At 43.6% G+C, this 18,994-nt stretch overlaps 1 protein-coding gene across 1 annotated transcript in view; it reads right to left on the reverse strand.

Moving 5' to 3' along the window:
- The window catches only part of LOC121578141 (pleckstrin homology domain-containing family A member 6), a 199,263-nt gene extending 180,803 nt beyond the window's left edge, over positions 1–18,460 (reverse strand). Inside the window, 1 exon segment of the mRNA XM_041892273.2 lies at positions 18,049–18,460. The gene's annotated coding sequence lies outside the window, so the exon portion shown is untranslated.
- Between the last annotated feature and the right edge of the window lie 534 nt (positions 18,461–18,994).

The raw sequence follows: 18,994 nt of genomic DNA on the forward strand, positions 1-18,994 counted from the left end.
TTGAGTGAAAACCTCCTTCCATCAGCAAGGGCATTGAAGATGAAATGTGGCTGGGTCTTTCAGCATGACAATGATCCCAAACACACCGCCCGGGCAACGAAGGAGTGGCTTCGTAAGAAGCATTTCAAGGTCCTGGAGTGGCCTAGCCAGTCTCCAGAGCTCAACCCCATAGAAAATCTTTGGAGGGGAGTTGAAAGTCTGTGTTGCCCAGCGACAGCCCCAAAACATCACAGCTCTAGAGGAGATCTGCATGGAGGAATGAGCCAAAATACCAGCAACAGTGTGTGAAAACCTTATGAAGACTTACAGAAAATGTTTGACCTTTGTCATTGCCAACAAAGGGTATATAACAAAGTATTGAGAAACTTTTGTTATTGACCAAATACTTATTTTCCACCATAATTTGCAAATAAATTCATAAAAAATCCTACAATGTGATTTTCTGGATATTCTTTTCTCATTTTGTCTGTCATAGTTGACGTGTACCTATGATGAAAATTACAGACCTCTCTCATCTTTTTAAGTGGGAGAACTTGCACATTTGGTGGCTGACTAAATACTTTTTCCCCCACTGTAGATGTAAAAATGAATGACAGATTTCTTGAGTTATCTTAGACTAACTCTGATTATTTTGAGGAAGTGTATACTGGCTAAAGTGTCTCAAGATGGACAAACAGTACTATTGCCTATTTTTTCTAGTTTTTTTAATCAAAGGTCTTTTAAAGGAGTATGCGAGCACACTCGTTCGGTTCGCCTAGCCAGGATCGGCTAGATCTGTTTTTTTTGCTGACCAAAAAAGGCACATTGCGTGTTCCACTAATGATGCAGTAGAAGTGTCTCGTTATGTCCCGTCATTAAATTAAAGACATGTGAGACTCAATTCAGGAAAACACTCATTATAAAGACATAAACACAACTCCTCTTCACACAGCTATGATGAATGTATGAATTGATGTAGCCTACGCAACAGAACAATGTATACAGTGTGAGAGTACAATAATCCATCTATGGTCCAGTACATTGAGATGAGGCCAGATGCTGGGGCTTTAGACCTAGTCCTGGGTGCAGCTGTGACAGACAGACACCTATAGCAGGGGAGGAGCCAAGAGAGAAAAGTGACAAAATAGTACATTTACATACATTTACGTCATTTAGCAGACGCTCTTATCCAGAGCGACTTACATTATTATTATTTTTTTCAGTATTTGACTATTAAAGAGTCCTTGAGACACGAGAGGGGAAATGGAAGGTAGGAGGGGACATAGGGGTTGGAGGAAAAAGACGGAGACAGAGGGAGAGAGAAACTGGGACTAGAGGTATAATAGTAAAGAGAGAGGAAAGGGGACAGGGAGAGGACAGACAGACAGGGACAGGGACAGGGACAGGGACAGGGACAGGGACAGGGACAGGGACAGGGACAGGGACAGGGATAGGGACAGATAGGGATAGGGACAGGGACAGACAGGGACAGAGACAGGGACAGGGACAGGGACAGGGACAGACAGGGACAGGGACAGGGACAGGGACAGGGACAGGGACAGGGACAGGGACAGGGACAGGGACAGGGACAGGGACAGGGACATGGCTAGTCTACTGGCATGATGCCCATACTACATCTGACCATGTCTTATCCAAGTATGTCCTGATTAGATTAACCCTGAAGCCCAGGACAACCCAGGACTAGAGAGTCTGGAGTCTGGGGAGTCTACTGACTGTGACTCTATAGGGCTTTCTGGGTCGAGCAAGGGGACAGATCGGACAAGCTAATGAGAAGACTAATAGTGTGTGTGCGTGTGCATGCATGTGTGTGTGTGTGTGTGTGCGTGTGAGAGAAAGAGAAAGAGAACAAGAGAGAAATAAATAAATAATAGTTACAGTATAATTCTACAAGTTCTGTGAAACCTCTCCATCCTTCCTATGTGACGACTTGCCTCTCACCCTCTCCAGTTTGGGGGGAAGATTGAGCCAACCAGCTCTCACAGTCTCACGTCAGTCTCCATGTTTCTCAAACGTCAAATTTCGAAGTTGTTCTAAACATCAAATATAGTTTAGGTTTAGGCATTAATTCCAAATGTTTTAAGTAAGGGTTCAGTTCAGGCATTAACTCCAAATGTTTTAAGTAAGGGTTCAGTTCAGGCATTAACTCCAAATTCTTAAAGTTAGGCATTAACTCCGAATGGTTAAGTTAAGGGTTAAAATATAAAAAATGACTTTCTATCGCTGGATTGAAACATGCAACCTTTGGAATCAGAGGCAGATGTCGAATACTGACTTGTATCACGGGTGACCTGGCTTGATTGAGCTCAAAACGCTGATCTTACTACAATATGTCTTCCACACATCAAAGGGATGGGTCTAATCCACTGCATCAGAGATGTGCATATCCAACCCCCATTATGAACATATCTGCTGGAGTCAGGGCCTTTGGCAGGATTATACTGAGCTCTGAACCTCAGCGCCCGCTGATGTGACATGATGTGGCTTTGAAATCCTCATCAGAAACGACACAGCATAAACTGCTATAATCATTAAACTGCTACAGTCATTAAACTGCTACAGCCGGAGGGGGGCAACATTAACCTGCCTCCATTCTAGCACAATGTGACTATTCACTGTGGGCTTATTCACTGTGTACTTATTCACTATGCAAATAACATTAGGGTTAAGAAGGCTGGGGAAATCAAAGAGTGTTCGTACGAGCCCTCGCCACCCAGAGACTCAGCGGGAGCAGGCTTGTCAATGCCTTCTTATGTCCTAACCCACTCCCCTCACTGGAGCAAAATCAACTACACAGCCAACAGACAGACAGTCAGACGAGAGAGAGAGAGAGAGAGAGAGAGAGAGAGAGAGAGAGAGAGAGAGAGAGAGAGAGAGAGAGAGATGTGAAAGGTGTCCCAGCTAACACAAGGCTTGTATGGCTATAGACTTCAACCAACTTTATGCACGCATGACTGTAAGTTGCTTTGGATAAAAGCGTCTGCTAGATGGTATATACAGTTGAAGTCGGAAGTTTACATACACTTAAGTTGGAGTCATTAAAACTCGTTTTTCAGCCACTCCACAAATTTCTTGTTAACCAACTATAGTTTTGGCAAGTCGGTTAGGACATCTACTTTGTGAAAGTCATTTTTCCAACAATTGTTTACAGACAGATTATTTCACTTATAATTCACTGTATCACAATTCCAGTGGGTCAGAAGTTTACATATACTAAGTTGACTGTGCCTTTAAACAGCTTGGAAAATTCCAGAAAATGATGTCATGGCTTTAGAAGCTTCTGATAGGCTAATTGACATCATTTGAGTCAATTGGAGTTGTACCTGTGGATATATTTCAAGGCCTACCTTCAAACTCAGTGCCTCTTTGCTTGACATCATGGGAAAATCAAAATAAATCAGCCAAGACCTCAGAATTTTTTTTTTAGACCTCCACTGTCTGGTTCATCCTTGGGAGCAATTTCCAAACGCCTGAAGGTACCACGTTCATCTGTACAAACAATAGTACGCAAGTATAAACACCATGGGACCATGCTGCCGTCATTCCGCTCAGGAAGGAGACGCGTTCTGTCTCCTAGAGAGATTAACGTACTTTGGTGCGAAAAGTGCAAATCAATCCCAGAACAACAGCAAAGGACCTTGTGAAGATGCTGGAGGAAACAGGTACAAAAGTATCTATATCCACAGTAAAATGAGCCCTATATCGACATAACCTGAAGGAAGAAGCCACTGCTCCAAAACTGCCATAAAAAAGCCAGACTACGGTTTGCAACTGCACATGGGGACAAAGATCGTACTTTTTGAAAAAATGTCCTCTGGTCTGATGAAACAAAAATAGAACTGTTTGGCCATAATGACCATCGTTATGTTTGGAGGAAAAAGGGGGACGCTTGCAAGCCGAAGAACACCATCCCAACCGTGAAGCACGGGGATGACAGCATCATGCTGTGGGGGTGCTTTCCTACAGGAGGGACTGGTGCACTTCACAAAATAGATGGCATCATGAGGAAGGAAAATGATGTGGATATATTGAAGCAACATCTCAAGACATCAGTCAGGAAGTTAAAGCTTGGTCGTAAATGGGTCTTCCAAATGGACAAGCATACTTCCAAAGTTGTGGCAAAATGGCTTAAGGACAACAAAGTCAAGGTATTGGAGTGGCCATTACAAAGCCTTGACCTCAATCTTATAGTAAATTTGTGGGCAGAAATGAAAAAGCGTGTGCGAGCAAGGAGGCCTACAAACCTGACTCAGTTACACCAGCTCTGTCAGGAGGAATGGGCCAAAATTCACACAACCTATTGTGGGAAGCTTGTGGAAGGCTACCCGAAACGTTTGACCCAAGTTAAACAATTTAAAGGCAATGCTACCAAATCTTAATTGAGTGTATGTAAACTTCTGACCCACTGGGAATGTGATGAAAGAAATCAAAGCTGAAATAAATAATTCTCTCTACTATTATTCTGACATTTCACATTCTTAATATAAAGTGGTGATTCTAACTGACCTAAGACAGGGAATTTTTACTAGGATTAAATGTCAGGAATTGTGAAAAACTGAGTTTAAATGTATTTGGCTAAGGTGTATGTAAACTTCCGACTTCAACTGTATTACAGGGAAGAACATAGGGTAGGCTACTAGTGCCTGTTGGCCTCTACTGGCCCATTTCACTTCACTGTCCTCAGTGAAGACTGCAGCAGCATTAGCGTGTGCGTGCGTGTCTCCCACTGTTTAGCAGATTGTCATCTATACACCCCTTCATTTACACACACTCCTCTCCTCATCTCCTCTCCTGATCTCCTGTAATGCTTATCGTTTCATACCAGTGCAGATGAAGGAGAGGAGACAAGGATTCACTTTAGAAATGCATCCTAGGTGGTATTACTCTGTTTTAGTGGTGGATATCCTTAGACTAGACTGCTGTGTAAGAACGAGAGAGGAAGGTGAGAGAGGCATATACACACGCAGACACTTTCTGTGTGCAGCCCGCTTCGCACTGATACACCACCTGCTCCTCTGTCCCAGCACACCCCATCTCTCTCTTTCTCACACACAAACACACACACACACACACACACACAGAGCCTGCAGTCTGTTCCAGAATGAATAACACAGACACACACACGCCACATGGGAGGAGGAGCAGACAAAGACATGGATATATACATAGAGTATAAAAATGACACACACACAGAGTGCATTGAGAGGGTCTAATTTCTCTCAATAGGATGTATGGGGGAGGGGGGCTTAAGTCCAAGCCCTGTCTAAGCCAGGGGAGGGGGGGTTCTACTAAGCTAACATATGGTCGTACCAAGGATCATTTAGCTATTTGATTTAGAATTTTAAGACCCCTTAAGGTATAAAAATATAAATATAAAAACATTTGATAAAACATTGAATTTGGCATTGCTGCTATTAGCCCATAGAAACGCAATGAATAACAGATTTACTAGATGGGAACAACAGATAGTCCCCAAAACAAATCTAAAGGAAGTTTGTTCTTAAGTGTCTGTCCTATATCTGAGAGATATAAGAAAGATCAGGAAACAATTTTATTTATTTTGTACATGTATTTAACCCCTTATTTTATGCACAAAACTATCTCCATATACTGTCTACTTCCATAATTTTTTTTAACTGGTACCGGGGACCTTCAGCCTAGTCTTGTGATCCTTGTGGGTGTCCTAGAGCAAAACAACTGACCTGTTCATGAGAGATACTGTTCGGACACTACAGACAGAAGTTGGCAGAAGAGGCAGTACTTCAGTCCTGTGGCGCTTGTGGAGAACACCACCGTGTTCGTGAGAGTCTCATCTTTCCACAGAGGGGTCATCAAAGTTTGTTGGCCAAACCGTTCGGACGCTTTAGACGTTTTTGTGAGGAGATCGATTTTCAGGATGTCTTATGGTCTGACAAACACCGCTCTGTTGATATCGGCGGATGCGGTGGATTGAGACGCAGCCCATGCAAAAAAACGGATATCTGTAGTTTAAACAGATAGATTTTGATGTTAATTCGATTTCCACAGGGCCGCGGAAATTGTAAGAAAGGGGTTAAACAGGGTCACAAAGTGATTACACAGACAGGAAGGCCCTAAAAATGGTCAGACTCCAGCCACCCAAGTCATAAACTGTTCACAATGCTACTGCATGGCAAGCGGTACCAATGCACCAAGTCTGGAACCAACAGGACCATGAACAGCTTCTACCCCCAAGCCATAACACTGCTAAATAGTTAGTTAAATCACATATGCTACTGCTATTGTTTGGAAGGGCATGTAAGTAAGAATTTCACTGTTAGTCTACACCTGTTGTTTACGAAGCATGTGACAAATATAATTTGATTGGACTGGATGATCACCCCCTTCATCCTTCCCTCTATCTCTCGTCCTTCTATCCTTATTCTTTCTTAATCTACCTCTTTATCTCTCTTCCCCCCACAGGGGATATCTTCCCCATCTCTCATTTTCTCTTTCCCCCTCACACACCCTCCTCCATCCCCACTGTCCAGACACCTTCCCTCTCTCTTCCCCTCTCTTTCTCTTTCCCTCTCTCTCTCTTCCCTGTCTCCTTTGTCCTTCCTTCCTCTCCCAGGATGGAGGGTTTGCCCAGCGTCACTTACTTAAAGGGTTGCTGCGGTAATACCCGGGGAGGCTTCAGGTGAAGGATGAATCTTAACCAACCCTTTAATCCCTACCGCCCGCCCGGCATTCATCAGAGAAATGTGATTCACACGTAACACACACACACACAAAGATGTACAGATCTAGGAAGACATAAGTAAAATGCAGATGAATTAATTACATTACCTTGGGGTTGGGGGTTAAGAGATATACCTCGACTCAGACACACACACACTAATGACATTAGATAGGAGGGGTGCTGACAGATAAGGACAGTAAATATGAAGTTCACCAGATAGCTCCACTCAGACAGACGCCTGCTGGTGTGGATAACACATACACACCAGTGGTGGTTAGTGCCGTTTAAGATTAGGGAGGACCTTATTTCTGTTAGATCATATTGGATGACTGTCATTCATATTCCATTCACCCAGTTCAATGTAACAGCGATAGGTTTAGGCTACTACATGATACTCAAATGTTCCCTATATCCATCATGAGGTTGCTTCAACGTAGGTGCATACAGGTCGAGAATTAGTATACCCTACCTTGTCACAATACAACTGATTAGCTCAAATGCATTAAGAAGGAAATCAATTCCACAAATTAACTTTTAAGAAGGCACATCTGTTAATTGAAATGCATTCCAGGCGACTACCTCATAAAGCTGGTTGAGAGAATCCCAAGAGTGTGCAAAGCTGTCATCAAGGCAAAGGGTGGATATACAATATATTTTGATTTGTTTAACACTATTTTGGTTACTACATGATTCCATATGTGTTATTTCATAGTTTTGATGTCTTCACTATTATTCTACAATGTAAAGAATAGTAAAACATTTATAAAAAACTTTTAATGAGTAGTTGTGTCCAAACTTTTGACTGGTAGTGTAAGTATCCACATCCCTGAGTCAATACTTTGTAGAAGCACCTTCAGAAGCGATTACAGCTGTGTCTTTCTGGGTAAGTCTTTAAGAGCTTTGCACACCTGGATTGTACAATATTTGCACATTGTTATCTTCTAAATTCTTCAAGCTCTGTCAAATTGATTGATGATCATTGCTAGACAACCACTTTCAGGTCTTGCCATAGATTTTCACGTAGATTTAAGTCAACACTGTAACTCGGCCACTCAGGAACATTCACTGTCTTCTTGGTAAGCAACTCTAGTGTAGATTTGGCCTTGGTGTTTTCGGTTACTGTCCTGCTGAAAGGTGAATTCATCTCCCAATGTCTCATGGAAAGCAGACAACCAGGTTTTCCTCAAGGATTTTACCTGTGCTTAGCTCCATTCCGTAAATTTTTTTATCCTGAAAAACTCCCCAGTCCTTTACGATTACAAGCATACCCATAACATGGTGCAGCCATGAAAATATGGAGAGTGGTACTCAGTAATGTGTTGTACTGGATTTGCCCCAAACATAACACTTTGTATTCAGGACAAAACATGTATTGCTTTACCACATTTTTTCCTTTAGGATGCATGTTTTGGAATATTTTTATTCTGTCCAGGCTTCCTTCTTTTCACTCTGTCAATTAGGTTAGTATTGTTGAGAAACTTCAATGTTGTTGATCCATCCTCAGTTTTCCCCTATCACAGCCATTAAACTCTGTAACTGTTTTAAAGTAACCCTGAGCGCTTTCCTTCCTCTCCAATAACTGAGTTTTTCTTTTTCTTTTTTTCTTTTTTTTAGGGGGTAGATCAGCTTTAATATTGCAGATAGATTGTAACTTCCATCAATGTAATTGTCTGCATCACTTCCAATCCATCGTATGTTTTCTTTCTTACAAATATATATACAGTTGAAGTCGGAAGTTTACATACACCTTAGCCAAATACATCTAAACTCAGTTTTTCACAATTCCTGACATTTAATCCTAGTAAAAAATCCATATTTTAGGTCAGTTAGGATCACCACTTTATTTTAAGAATGAGAAATGTCAGAATAATAGAGAGAATGATTTATTTTAGCTTTTATTTATTTCATCACATTCCCAGTGGGTCAGAAGTTTACATACACTCAATTAGTATTTGGTAGCATTGCCTTTCAATTGATTAACTTGGGTCAAACGTTTTGGGTAGCCTTCCACAAGCTTCCCACAATAAGTTGGGTGAATATTGGCCCATTCCTCCTGACAGAGCTGGTGTAACTGAGTCAGGTTTGTAGGCCTCCTTGCTCGCACACACTTTTTCAGTTCTGCCCACAAATGTTCTATAGAATTGAGGTCTGGGCTTTGTGATGGCCACTCCAATACCTTAACTTTGTTGTCCTAAAGCCATTTTGCCACAACTTTGGAAGTATGCTTGGGGTCATTGTCCATTTGGAAGACCCATTTGCGACCAATCTTTAACTTCCTGACTGATGTCTTGAGATGTTGCTTCAATATATCCACATAATTTTCCTTCCTCAAGATGCCATCTATTTTGTGAAGTGTACCAGTCCCTCCTGCAGCAAAGCACCCCCACAGCATGATGCTGCCATCCCCGTGCTTCACGGTTGGGATGGTGTTCTTCGGCTTGCAAGCGTCCCCCTTTTCTTCCAAACATAACGATGGTCATTATGGCCAAACAGTTCTATTTTTGTTTCATCAGACCAGAGGACATTTCTCCAAAAATTACGATCTTTGTCCCCATGTGCAGTTGCAAACCGTAGTCTGGCTTTTTTATGGCGGTTTTGGAGCAGTAGCTTCTTCCTTGTTGAGCAGCCTTTCAGGTTATATCGATATAGGACTCGTTTTACTGTGGATATAGATACTTTTGTACCTGTTTCCTCCAGCATCTTCACAAGGTCCTTTGCTGTTGTTCTGGGATTGATTTGCACTTTTGGCACCAAAGTACGTTCATCTCTAGGAGACAGAAAGCATCTCCTTCCTGAGCGGTATGATGGCTGCGTGGTCCCATGGTGTTTATACTTAGCGTAGTATTGTTTGTACAGATGAACGTGGTACCTTCAGGCGTTTGGAAATTGCTCCCAAGGATGAACCAGACTTGTGGAGGTCTACAAATTTTTTTTCTGAGGTCTTGCCTGATTTCTTTCGATTTTCCCATGATGTCAAGCAAAGAGGCACTGAGTTTGAAGGTAGGCCTTGAAATACATCCACAGGTACACCTTCAATTGACTCAAATGATTTCAATTAGCCTATCAGAAGCTTCTAAAGCCATGACATCATTTTCTGGAATTTTACAAGCTGTTTAAAGGCACAGTCAACTTAGTGTATGTAAACTTCTGACCCACTGGAATTGTGATACAGTGAATTATAAGTGAAATAATCTGTCTGTAACCAATTGTTGGAAAAAGTACTTGTGTCATGCACAAAGTAGATGTCCTAACCGACTTGCCAAAACTATAGTTTGTTAACAAGAAATTTGTGGAGTGGCTGAAAAACGAGTTTTAATGACTCCAACTTAAGTGTATGTAAACTTCAGACTTCAACTGTATATATATACATACAGTGGGGGAAAAAGTATTTAGTCAGCCACCAATTGTGCAAGTTCTCCCACTTAAAAAGATGAGAGAGGCCTGTAAGTTTCATCATAGGTACACGTCAACTATGACAGACAAATTGAGATTTTTTTTCTCCAGAAAATCACATTGTAGGATTTTTTATGAATTTATTTGCAAATTATGGTGGAAAATAAGTATTTGGTCACCTACAAACAAGCAAGATTTCTGGCTCTCACAGACCTGTAACTTCTTCTTTAAGAGGCTCCTCTGTCCTCCACTTGTTACCGGTATTAATGGCACCTGTTTGAACTTGTAATCAGTATAAAAGACACCTGTCCACAACCTCAAACAGTCACACTCCAAACTCCACTATGGCCAAGACCAAAGAGCTGTCAAAGGACACCAGAAACAAAATTGTAGACCTGCACCAGTCTGGGAAGACTGAATCTGCAATAGGTAAGCAGCTTGGTTTGAAGAAATCAACTGTGGGAGCAATTATTAGGAAATGGAAGACATACAAGACCACTGATAATCTCCCTCGATCTGGGGCTCCACGCAAGATCTCACCCCGTGGGGTCAAAATGATCACAAGAACGGTGAGCAAAAATCCCAGAACCACACGGGGGGACCTAGTGAATGACCTGCAGAGAGCTGGGACCAAAGTAACAAAGCCTACCATCAGTAACACACTACGCCGCCAGGGACTCAAATCCTGCAGTGCCAGACGTGTCCCCCTGCTTAAGCCAGTACATGTCCAGGCCCGTCTGAAGTTTGCTAGAGTGCATTTGGATGATCCAGAAGAGGATTGGGGAGAATGTCATATGGTCAGATGAAACCAAAATAGAACTTTTTGGTAAAAACTCAACTCAGTCGTGTTTGGAGGACAAAGAATGCTGAGTTGCATCCAAGGAACACCATACCTACTGTGAAGCATGGGGGTGGAAACATCATGCTTTGGGGCTGTTTTTCTGCAAAGGGACCAGGACGACTGATCCGTGTAAAGGAAAGAATGAATGGGGCCATGTATCGTGAGATTTTGAGTGAAAACCTCCTTCCATCAGCAAGGGCATTGAAGATGAAACGTGGCTGGGTCTTTCAGCATGACAATGATCCCAAACACACCGCCCGGGCAACGAAGGAGTGGCTTCGTAAGAAGCATTTCAAGGTCCTGGAGTGGCCTAGCCAGTCTCCAGATCTCAACCCCATAGAAAATCTTTGGAGGGAGTTGAAAGTCCGTGTTTCCCAGCGACAGCCCCAAAACATCACTGCCCAAAACATACCAGCAACAGTGTGTGAAAACCTTGTGAAGACTTACAGAAAACGTTTGACCTGTGTCATTGCCAACAAAGGGTATATAACAAAGTATTGAGAAACTTTTGTTATTGACCAAATACTTATTTTCCACCATCATTTGCAAATAAATTCATTAAAAATCCTACAATGTGATTTTCTGGAAATGTTTTTCTCATTTTGTCTGTCATAGTTGACTTGTACCTATGATGAAAATTACAGGCCTCTCTCATCTTTTTAAGTGGGAGAACTTGCACAATTGGTGGCTGACTAAATACTTTTTTTCCCCACTGTACATACACATACATATACACATACATACATATAAATACATATACATACATATATACAGTGGGGAGAACAAGTTTTTGATACACTGCCGATTTTGCAGGTTTTCCTACTTACAAAGCATGTAGAGGTCTGTAATTTTTATCATAGGTACACTTCAACTGTGAGAGATGGAATCTAAAACAAAAATCTAGAAAATCACATTGTATGATCTTTAAGTAATTAATTTGCATTTTACTGCATGACATAAGTATTTGATCACCTACCAACCAGTAAGAATTCCGGCTCTCACAGACCTTTTAGTTTTTCTTTAAGAAGCCCTCCTGTTCTCCACTCATTACCTGTATTAACTGCACCTGTTTGAACTCGTTACCTGTATAAAAGACACCTGTCCACACACTCAAGACCAGAGAGCTGTGTAAGGACATCAGGGATACAATTGTAGACCTGCACAAGGCTGGGATGGGCTACAGGACAATAGGCAAGCAGCTTGGTGAGAAGGCAACAACTGTTGGCGCAGTTATTAGAAAATGGAAGAAGTTCAAGACGGTCAATTACTCTCGGTCTGGGGCTCCATGCAAGATCTCACCTCATGGGGCATCAATGATCATGAGGAAGGTGAGGGATCAGCCCAGAACTACACGGCAGGACCTGTTCAATGACCTGAAGAGAGCTGGGACCCCAGTCTCAAAGAAAACCATTAGTAACTCACTACGCCGTCATGGATTAAAATCCTGCAGCGCACACAAGGTCCCCCTGCTCAAGGCAGCGCATGTCCAGGCCCGTCTGAAGTTTGCCAATGACCATCTGGATGATCCAGAGGAGGAATGGGAGAAGGTCATGTGGTCTGATGAGACAAAAATATAGCTTTTTGGTCTAAACTCCACTCGCCGTGTTTGGAGGAAGAAGAAGGATGAGTACAACCCCAAGAACACCATCCCAACCGTGAAGCATGGAGGTGGAGACATCATTCTTTGGGGATGCTTTTCTGCAAAGGGGACAGGACGACTGCACCGTATTGAGGGGAGGATGGATGGGGCCATGTATCGCGAGATCTTGGCCAACTACCTCCTTCCCTCAGTAAGAGAATTGAAGATGGGTCGTGGCTGGGTCTTCCAGTATGACAACGACCCGAAACACACAGCCAGGGCAACTAAGGAGTGGCTACGTAAGAAGCATCTCAAGGTCCTGGAGTGGCCTAGCCAGTCTCCAGACCTGAACCCAATAGAACATCTTTGGAGGGAGCTGAAAGTCCATATTGCCCAGCGACAGCCCCGAAACCTGAAGGATCTGGAGAAGGTCTGTATGGAGGAGTGGGCCAAAATCCCTGCTGCAGTGTGTGCAAACCTGGTCAAGACCTACAGGAAACGTATGATCTCTGTAATTGCAAACAAAGGTTTCTGTACCAAATATTAAGTTCTGCTTTTCTGATGTATCAAATACTTATGCCATGCAATAAAATGCAAATTAAATACTTAAAAATCATACAATGTGATTTTCTGGATTTTTCTCACAGTTGAAGTGTACCTATGATAAAAATTACAGACCTCTACATGCTTTGTAAGTAGGAAAACCTGCAAAATCGGCAGTGTATCAAATACAGTGGGGGAAAAAGTATTTAGTCATCCACCAATTGTGCAAGTTCTCCCACTTAAAAAGATGAGAGAGGCCTTTAATTTTCATCATAGGTACTCGTCAACAATGACAGACAAAATGTCCAGAAAATCACATTGTAGGATTTTTTATGAATTTATTTGCAAATTATGGTGGAAAATAAGAATTTGGTCAATAACAAAAGTTTCTCAATACTTTGTTATATACCCTTTGTTGGCAATGACACAGGTCAAACGTTTTCTGTAAGTCTTCACAAGGTTTTCACACACTGTTGCTGGTATTTTGGCACATTCCTCCATGCAGATCTCCTCTAGAGCAGTGATGTTTTGGGGCTGTCGCTGGGCAACACGGACTTTCAACTCCCTCCAAAGATTTTCTATGGGGTTGAGATCTGGAGACTGGCTAGGCCACTCCAGGACCTTGAAATGCTTCTTACGAAGCCACTCTTCGTTGCCCGGGCGGTGTGTTTGGGATCATTGTCATGCTGAAAGACCCAGCCACGTTTCATCTTCAATGCCCTTGCTGATGGAAGGAGGTTTTCACTCAAAATCTCACGATACATGGCCCCATTCATTCTTTCCTTTACACGGATCAGTCGTCCTGGTCCCTTTGCAGAAAAAACAGCCCCAAAGCATGATGTTTCCACCCCCATGCTTCACAGTAGGTATGGTGTTCCTTGGATGCAACTCAGCATTCTTTGTCCTCCAAACACGACGAGTTGAGTTTTTACCAAAAAAGTTCTATTTTGGTTTCATCTGACCATATGACATTCTCCCAATCCTCTTCTGGATCATCCAAATGCACTCTAGCAAACTTCAGACGGGCCTGGACATGTACTGGCTTAAGCAGGGGGACACGTCTGGCACTGCAGGATTTGAGTCCCTGGCGGCGTAGTGTGTTACTGATGGTAGGCTTTGTTACTTTGGTCCCAGCTCTCTGCAGGTCATTCACTAGGTCCCCCCGTGTGGTTCTGGGATTTTTGCTCACCGTTCTTGTGATCATTTTGACCCCACTGGTTTTTTTACCCATCTGCCAATAGGTGCCCTTCTTTGCGAGGCATTGGAAAACCTCCCTGGTCTTCGTGGTTGAATCTGTGTTTGAATTTCACTGCTCGGCTGAGGGACCAGATAATTCTATCACAGCCATGAAACTCTGTAACTGTTTTAAAGTCACCATTGGCCTCATGGTGAAATCCTTGAGCGGTTTCCTTCCCTTTCCAATTTGACATTATGGGGTATTGTGTGTAGGCCAGTGACAAAGAATCTCAATTTGTGGAAAAATTCAAGGGGTGTGAATACTTTCTGAATTCACTTACTCTATATATATATATATATATATATATACACACTACACTACATGACAGTGGTCCTCTGTAGCTCAGCTGGTAGAGCACGGCGCTTGTAACGCCAAGGTAGTGGGTTCGATCCCCGGGACCACCCATACACAAAAAAATAAAAATAAATGTATGCACGCATGATTGTAAGTCGCTTTGGATAAAAGCGTCTGCTAAATGGCATATTATTATTATTATATTATTATATTATATTATGACCAAAAGTATGTGGATACCTGCTCGCCGAACATCTCATTCCAAAAATCATGGGCATTAATATGGAGTTGGTCCCCCCTTTGCTGCTATAACAGCCTCCACTCTTCTAGGAAGGCTTTCCACTAGATGTTGGAACATTGCTGCGGGGATTTGCTTCCATTGTGCCACAAGAGCATTAGTGAGGCCGGGCACTGATTTGGGCGATTAGGCCTGGTGCAGTCGGCGTACCAATTCATCCCAAAGGTGTTCGATGGGGTTGAGGTCAGGGCTCTGTGCAGGCCAGTCAAGGTCTTCCACACCGACCTTGACAAACCATTTCTGTATGGACCTCGCTTTGTGCATTCTCATGCTGAAACCGGAAAGGGCCTTCCACAAACTGTTGCCACAAAGTTGGAAGCACAGAATAGTCTAGAATGCCATTGTATGCTGTAGCGTTAAGATTTCCCTTCACTGGAACTAAGGGGCCTAGCCCGAACCATGAAAAACAGCCCCAGACCATTATTCCTCCTCCACTAAACTTTACAGTTGGCACTATGCATTCGGGCAGGTAGCGTTTTTCTGGCATCCGCCAAACCCAGATTAATCTGTCAGACTGCCAAATGGTGAAGCGTTTAGCATTGTGCATGGTGATCTTAGGATTGTGTCCGGCTGCTCGGCCATGGAAACCCATTTCATGAAGCTCCCGACGAACAGTTATTGTGCTGAAGTTGCTTCCAGAGGCAGTTTGGAACTCGGCAGTGAGTGTTGCTACGCGCTTCAGCACTCGGCGGTCCCATTCTGTGAGCTTGTGTGGCCTACCACGTCGTGGCTGAGCATTTGTTGCTCCTAGACGTTTCCAGTTACAAATAACAGCACTTACAGTTGACCGGGGCAGTTCTAGCAGTGCAGAAATTTGACGAACTGACTTGTTGGAAAGATGGCATCCTATGATGGTGCCATGTTGAAAGCTCTTCAGTACGGGCCATTCTACCGCAAATGTTTCCCTATGGAGATTGCATGGTTGTGTGCTCGATTTTATACACCTGTAAGCAATGGGTGTGGCTGAAATAGTCAAATCCACTCATTTGAAGGGGTGTCCACATACTTTTGTATATACAATAGTGTATATACCACATCCCTCTCAAACACATATACCACAACCTCTCAAACACATATACCACATCCTTCTCAAACACAGAGAGAGAGAGAAAGAGAGAGCGAGAGAGAGAGAGAGAAAGAGAGATGGGGGAGAGAGCGAGGGGGAAGAGGGTGATGTAGCTGTTGTTGTAGTTCTGCAGCAGTGCTCTGCAGAGAAACACAGTATTCCCTCCCCCCCGCTCAGTATTCTACTGAAACACTACAAGCACACAGTGTGTGCGCGTGTGTGTGTGTGTGCGTGTGCCTGTTTGTGTATGTGTGCACTGATGTGTGCTTAAATTTCTGATCACGCCAGTCTCCTTAGCTCACTCCCCAAATCGGGTGCAGAAAGCAAGCACTGCGGCAATAACCCCACTCCCTGCTGAAACACACACACGCACACACACTCACAGCTCAGAACAAACGTAACAAACGACATCTTGCAGTCATCATAGGGAAACAACACTCAGTCAACCAATAGGGATGCAGGACAACAGTTCTATTTACCTTCTACAAACCAATCAACACACAGCAAACAGCACAAAACAGAGAGAGACAGGGGGAAAGAAACAGTGAGGGGAGAGAGGGAGAGAGAGAGAGAGAGAGAGAGAGAGAGAGAGAGAGAGAGAGAGAGAGAGAGAGAGAGAGAGAGAGAGAGAGAGAGAGAGCATCATTTCAGGCCACACCCTGGCAGGGGGCTAGGAATCACCCTCAGAACATAGTGTGTGTGTGTGTGTGTGTGTGTGTGTGTGTGTGTGTGTGTGTGTTTCCGTCCACATGCATTCATAGAAAAGCGTCACAAATCCAGTTTAATGCTATAATCGGAAGCACCTTAATTGCCAGCAACTGCCAGGGTCTCACAGAAAAAACACACACTACAATACCCTAACGCTAAGACTTAAATCTGTGTGTATTGGGTATATGTTGTGAAATTGTTAGATATTACTCGTTAGATGTTACTGCACTGTCGGAGCTAGAAACACAAGCATTTCGCTACACCCGCAATAACATCTGCAAAACACGTGTATGTGACCAATTAAATGTTATTGAAATGTATTTGATTAAAGGGTCAGTCTAATTCCTCAGTCACTGTCAGGGTGTATTAATGCCAATGTTAATCAGACACCTAGAGCCTCTCACACACGCACACACACACACAGCACACAAGAGGGCCGCCTGTTAAAGTCAATCACGCTGATCCTCTGAATCAAAGTCCACCTCATCCCCCCTGCTTTTGCTCAGATCGGCTTAGTCCTGCCATGAGGCATTTAACATGCAGCAGAGCACTGCTAAATGCCACCCATCAACATGCTGGAGACTGGTGGGAATCAGCACTGTGTTGTTGCGGGAGTGTTTCAGTATTTTGCATGTGTAAATGCATGTGCAGGGTGTGTGTGTATGTGTTCGTGTTTGTTGTGTGTGGAGGAGGAGGTGCCACAGCTGGGTCCCTGACTGACAGACTATGCCCATCTGCAGTGGTGCCCCAAAACATCTGAGTCCCAAAACCCAGCCACAACCATTACTCAAGCTCCACCCAACCACTACTTCAACCACTAGCCAACCTCTGCCCCTCTCTGACCCAACCCTGTCTCTACAATATGAGAGAGCATCGGTCTATGTGCAGGAATAAAGACACAGTCAATGACCATCAACATCAACACACAGCAATTGCACTGTAAAAGCAAATACACACAGACACACAGTCATAGTAACACAGTCGCAGTAACACAGTACCACAGTCACAGTACCACAGTACCACAGTCACAGTAACACAGTACCACAGTCACAGTAACACAGTACCACAGTCACAGTAACACAGTACCACAGTCACAGTAACACAGTACCACAGTCACAGTACCACACTACCACAGTCACAGTAACACAGTACCACAGTCACAGTAACACAGTACCACAGTCACAGTAACACAGTACCACAGTCACAGTAACACAGTACCACAGTCACAGTACCACACTACCACAGTCACAGTACCACACTACCACAGTCACAGTAACACAGTACCACAGTCACAGTAACACAGACACTAGTGCTCCCTCTCACTTGCTTGTTTACGTAAAACCAAGATATGTTGGAAATGCCACAGACACTATGAATCTGCATGTCCCTTACCAGCCACCTGTGGTGTCCCTTCTCCTTCCTCCTCTGTAGTCAGCCAGTCAATGAGGGTGTTAGACAGTTAGGCTAGAACCGTGTACATCTATCCATTCATCCATTCATCCATCCAGGAGAGAGCAGAGAGCAGCAGACGGTTGGTCAGACCGGTTAGACATCAGGAGATGGGAGAGAAAAGAGGCATAACACACTGTATATCTATCCCTCCACACCCTCACAATACAGGGTAAAGACAGCTCTCTGTCAGCCAGAGAACCATAGAGAGAAAGAAACAGAGAGACAGCTAGCGGCAGCAGCCCCAGTAGCTACAGGCTCCAGCGTGACTGAGCAGGGATACAGGACAGGAAAGGATGGATAAAGGAGGGAGGGAGAGATGGAGGAGTGGAAGAGGAGGAGGGGAAGCGGCCAAGTGATGCAATGGAGCATGCCCAGTTGAAAATCCCAAGGTATTTAAATGTCATATGACCCCATCCAGGCTGCCAGTAATTCTGTAAGCAGTGATGATGGGGAGATTGAGAGAGAGAGAGATAGAGAGAGAGAGGGGGGGGAGAGGGAGGAAGAAATTCAGAGAGGGAGGGGAGAGAGTGCTTTTTAGATTGGTGGTAGGTAGCGACTTCACAGCTGCTCAATTCCCCTTTCATGAGAGAGAGAGAGAGAGAGAGAGAGAGAGAGAGAGAGAGAGAGAGACCGTGAGACCGAGAGACCGAGAGAGAGACCAGCCTTTAATCTCCTCCTAGGCACCACCCCCAGGCATTCCAGTCAGCCAATGAGACGACAGCATTGGTCAGTCCCAGATTAACTTTTCCATGGCCTGCAGGAGGAGCACCATATATCAGAAGAAGAATAGAGTTCTCAGAAGGACAAAATCAGACTTTGAACAGACTTTGCCACACAGGTCATATAAATTGGAAAATATAGACTAATCTCAACTGAACTGGTTCAG

The sequence above is a fragment of the Coregonus clupeaformis genome, chromosome 12, assembly GCF_020615455.1.
Source record: "Coregonus clupeaformis isolate EN_2021a chromosome 12, ASM2061545v1, whole genome shotgun sequence".
Taxonomy (NCBI): domain Eukaryota; kingdom Metazoa; phylum Chordata; class Actinopteri; order Salmoniformes; family Salmonidae; genus Coregonus; species Coregonus clupeaformis.